Source organism: Triticum dicoccoides, chromosome 2A, assembly GCF_002162155.2.
Source record: "Triticum dicoccoides isolate Atlit2015 ecotype Zavitan chromosome 2A, WEW_v2.0, whole genome shotgun sequence".
Taxonomy (NCBI): domain Eukaryota; kingdom Viridiplantae; phylum Streptophyta; class Magnoliopsida; order Poales; family Poaceae; genus Triticum; species Triticum dicoccoides.
Genome location: NC_041382.1, coordinates 16,899,079 through 16,903,863, shown reverse-complemented (window position 1 = coordinate 16,903,863; position 4,785 = coordinate 16,899,079).

Sequence of the window (4,785 nt, the reverse complement as noted above, 5' to 3'; positions counted from 1 at the left end):
GAAGGAGAAGGAGAAGAAGGAGAAGGAGAAGAAGGGGGAGGAGAAGGCGAGGGAGGAGAAGGATAAGGAGGGGAAGAAGAGGGAGGAGAAGGAGAAGGAGGAGAAGGAGAAGGAGGAGAAGGAGAAGGAGAAGAAGGCGGAGAAGGAGGAGAAGGAGAAGGAGGTGAAGGAGAAGGAGAAGAAGGAGGAGGAGAAGGAGAAGGAGGAGAAGGAGAAGAAGGAGAAGAAGGAGAAGAAGAAAGAAGAAACGGCAGAATTCATTTTGCAGAATTCATTCGCTTCACGGAAGCTTGCATAGATGGAGTGCTTGTTTGGATGAACTATGTTTTTTGTATCGATGAACTATGCATGTATGGTAGGATGACACTATTGTAATATGTATGGTTGGATGCATGTATGTGGAACTTGCTATTATGGTTGATGGAACTATGCATGTATGATGAAATTATATGTGTTGGATATCTCATATGTTTGCTGTGAACTTGCCATGTGAAAAATATATATGTATCATCTATTTGTTGTGAAAATGATTGGGTATAAGAAAAAATAGAAAAAAAGAGGCAATGCAGGCTCTTTGCCGTCTGCCACCGACGGCAACGGGCTCTTTGCCGTCCGCGGCGGACGGCAAAGAAGCCACGTGGCAACCACCTGTGCTTCCTAGCAGCTGACCCATTTGGTCAGTTTGCCTACAGTGGCACACGACAAAGGCTTGATGCTCTTTGCCGTTAGCCACGGACGGCAAAGACTGCCGTTAGCCACCTAATGGACTAACATTGAACTTATTGCCGTCGGCTTTCTTTGCCGTTCGCCGCTGATGGCAAAGGCTCATTTGCCGTCCGTGTCAGGAAGCAGACGACAAAGAAGGTCTTTGCCGATCCTTTCTTTGTCGGCGCTTTTTGCCGTCCGCGGCAGACGGCAATGTAGTTTGCCGTCCGCCTTCCATGCCTTTGTTGTCTGCCTTAGCAGACGGCAAAGTAGTTGATTCCTGTAGTGTGTAGTTTCCTTCGTGCGACCGCGTTCTTCAACCACCGTCTCCATGAGCGTCGGCGATAAGACCCATGAAGTGAAGGTGCGGTCGCCGACGAGGAGGAATAGAACATGCTGACCCAGATGTTTTCTCCTGCATCCGTCCGTGGACAGGGGGACCAGTCCACAGATAGTGATGCGGGACCCGGCCATCCAATGCTATCGCTATACATTTCGAACAAATTTTTTAACTGGACGAAATTCATGCAATTAGGATGATATTCATACAAACCAGACGACATTCATTACAATCTGGACAATTTTCATTTTAAAAAGGGGGCGGACCTAAACCTACACTGCGGTGGCGTCCGGCGTTCAAGCCCTTTGTTGCTTCCTTCCTGTGACCTCGTCCTCCATGCGTTGTTTCCATGAGCACCGGCGGTAAGACCCATAAAGTGAAGGTGTGGTCGTCGGCGAGGAAGAGTAGAACATGCAGATAGACCGGCCCACATGGGACACAAGGCCCCGCAGCCTCCCATGCTCTACTTATCCTCGGAGGAGTCTGTGCCTTGTACGTCACCGTAGACGTGACGTCTACGATGGAAATGAAGGCGCCGATGCTCTCGTCGTCCCACCGGGCCGCCCAATATTTCGGCGGTGGTGTGTAGGACGTGCAGCTGACCTTGTTCTATTTCGCAATCTCTTGTAGCTACGCCTCAGCGGTGGCCTGTTCTTGCCGAGCAGCGCCTTGAGCGCGGGCAGCCTCATAGATCGCACACTGCTCTGCTACGATGTTTGATTTGGCCCACGACCAGCCGGCCTCCTCGCTTGAGCGCTCGCTGTTGATTTGGCCCTCGGCCAGCCGGTGCTGCTCGAGGAGGAACAAGTTGTACGAATGTTCCTCCCGTGTCTGCTGGAAAACTGACATAGGCACCGACACAGACTGCTCCCCTGCCATGGCGGTGTTGAAGTGCGCCTGCTCCTACTCCATGGTGAAGCTGGCATGCACAGGCGTAGTCTCCGGGGCGGTGTCTCCATCGTGGCGTCATCCTCAAGACCTCGGGCGAGCTGGCCAGAATGTCGGCCTCGATCCACCTAGCATGACGGCTCTGCAGGCAGCCGCAAGGGCGGCCACCTCTTGCTTCATCTCCGTTGAAAGGCTCTCCCATCGAGCGTTGCCATCCACAGTCATGGCGGATGTGGTGCAAGGGAGGAGGGTGTGGATTGGCTTCTGTTGTGGGGTGGAGTTAGCCGGGTGTGGCCGCCTTTAAATAGCAGATTCCGGTGATGCGAGGCATTCGGATGCGTTAATGCACGGTGGGCCTGCTTAGTTGCGCATCCAGATGGACGGGGCATTGGACATGCGTGATAGATATACATCACGTCCCGTCCAGTAAGGCGTCTCCGGTAATGAATAGACGCGGACACCGGAATGCGTCGGAGGCGGTGCCTCGACGGTTCGCCGCTTCAATTCGGGAGCCAGTGAGAAGCCACGTTCGCTCTTGGCTGGTGTCATTACAGAGTGGCCGCTCCAGGATGAATGTGAGCAGCTGGCGCCGGGCAGGAACGTGCTCGGGCAAGGGGAAGGGTATTTGGTGGGCCAGGTGGTCAGAAGCGGACGTGTCCGGACACCCGCAAAGCCCTTACTTTGCCTTGGGTTTGCGGGAGTAAGTGTGTCTGGACCATGTTGCGGATCGGTGCAGAACCGCAGGATGACAAGATATGTCCGGACGGCGCGGTTTGTCTCTTCATTATATAAAACTTACTATCGTTTTGCAATAGAAAAACTTTGTGTGTTGTAAAAAGAGACCAGAAAGGGAGCGGTGGTATGGACTAAGACCCGCGTGGTTTCGAGAGAAATCTATTGAAACCGTGACCGTGACGAAAGCGTTTTCTGCGATTTGTTGTTGGATGACGTTGGTGGACCGCTAGGGATGCAAGATCGTTAAACTGATGCAGAAACTTAAGCGTATTGGAGAAAGTCTCAGGCCAACTCCACCGCGCGACCCCAAACGGACGTCCGTTTTGTCTGGATTTTGTCCCTTTGGGTAGGGATTTGGGGTCGTGTCCGGGCCTGTCCTGGGATGCGTCGGCCGTGCGCCCAGCGCGCGGACGCATCCTTTTGCCCCATCGTGTCCGCGTCTAGTTTTAAAAAAAAGGACGTTTCAAATGCCAAGCCCCAGTTCACGCCGGCAACAAAGCCAGCGGCCTACACGACCATCGCCTGCAACACAGCCAGCGGCCGGCAACACAGCCAGCCTCCAAAATGAATAGTTGTCCTCGCCGGCAACACAGCCAGCGGCCGGCAACACAGCCGGCCTCCAAAATGAATGTTTTTTCACCGGCGCCCATGTCAGCGGCCCAGCGGGCGGGCGGCAACCATGCCAGCCTCCAAAAAGAACGGCCACACCGGTCGGACGACCTAGTTCAGGCCTTCGGCGTCGAGCATCTCCTTCTGCCTGGCCTCAAACCAGGCCCTTGTCTTGTCGCTCATCTTCGACAAGTCCACGCTCATGATCGCTAGGGCCACCTCCTTTGCTTTGGTGGCGGCATTGGTGGCCTCGATGTCGAGCTGCCTCTGCCTGGCCTTGACGTTGTCGGCCTCGATCTCGAGCTGCCTTTGCTGGGCGGCCTCTTCCATGTTGAGCTGCCTTTGCCGGGCGGCCTCTTCCATGTCGAGCTGCCTTTGTCGGGCCGCCTCCTCCATGTCTATCTTCCTCTTCTTGGCCGCCTCCTCCATCTCAAGCTTCTGTCTTTGGAGATCTAGGTATTGCTTCATTTGCTCGTCCTTGCTTTGCCGCTTCTTCTCGTCCCTCACATCCTTATGTGACATCATGCCATGCAATGTCTCATGCAAGGCCATGGATGAGGCGTCACGGATGTCGCCCACCTTGGAGTTGGTCTTGCCCCTCGGCCTCAACGCCTCGCCATCCCCACCTCCGGCGAACTTGGCAGTCTTCTTGCCTCTTTTCCTTTGAAGTTTACGATATTGATCCTTGAACTTGGGGTACTTGTTGATGATCGTCCAACAATGCGTAAGAGTGAATGGCTTGTCATTGTGCCGACTCTTAAATGCCTCCAAAGATTGAAATGCCTACGACATGATCAACAACAAGTGAACACGATCAACAACAACAAGTCTCTTTGGGTCTCATCGGGATCGTAAGCACGTCCATGCCCACCCTGGAAGATCACGTCCTCCATGTACTGGTTGTAGAAGGGGTCGTCCACCGTCGGCGTTGAGGTTGGCATTTCCTCAAACAACACGCGGGGGGCCGGCATGGTGCCCGTGAACGGTGCACGCGCCTGCTTTCGTTGCATCTCCACGGAAGGCCGCCTGCCGCTGCTGGACCCAGGCGTCACGTTGAGGTCGATGACGGCCGCGGGGCGTGGTATGGACGGTGCGAACAAGCCCACGTCCGGCGACGCCGAGAAAAGGGTCTGGCCGTCGTGCCTGGGCGGAGGAAAGCCGGGCGACATGGGCGCGACGCGCGACGTCGGCGACTGGCAGTGCATAGGCCGGGCGACCGACGAGCCTGTGCTCGCCGGGCCGGCGGCCGCTGCATGGAACCCCGCCGGACGGCCCATGCCAAGCATGAGGATGGCGTGCGCTTTGTTGACGAGGTCCTCCTTCTCGTCGGCAGCGGCCTCCAGCTCCTCGCGCTGGGCGGCGAACTTGGCCGCGGCGGCATTCATCTTGACGGCCGCTCTCCGTTCCCTCCTCTTCGCCGATTCCGCGTCCAACTTGGCGATCTCCTCCGGCGTGTACTCCGACCGCGGCTTCTTAGCCGCCTTCTTCCTCACCTTTGCGGTCGGGTC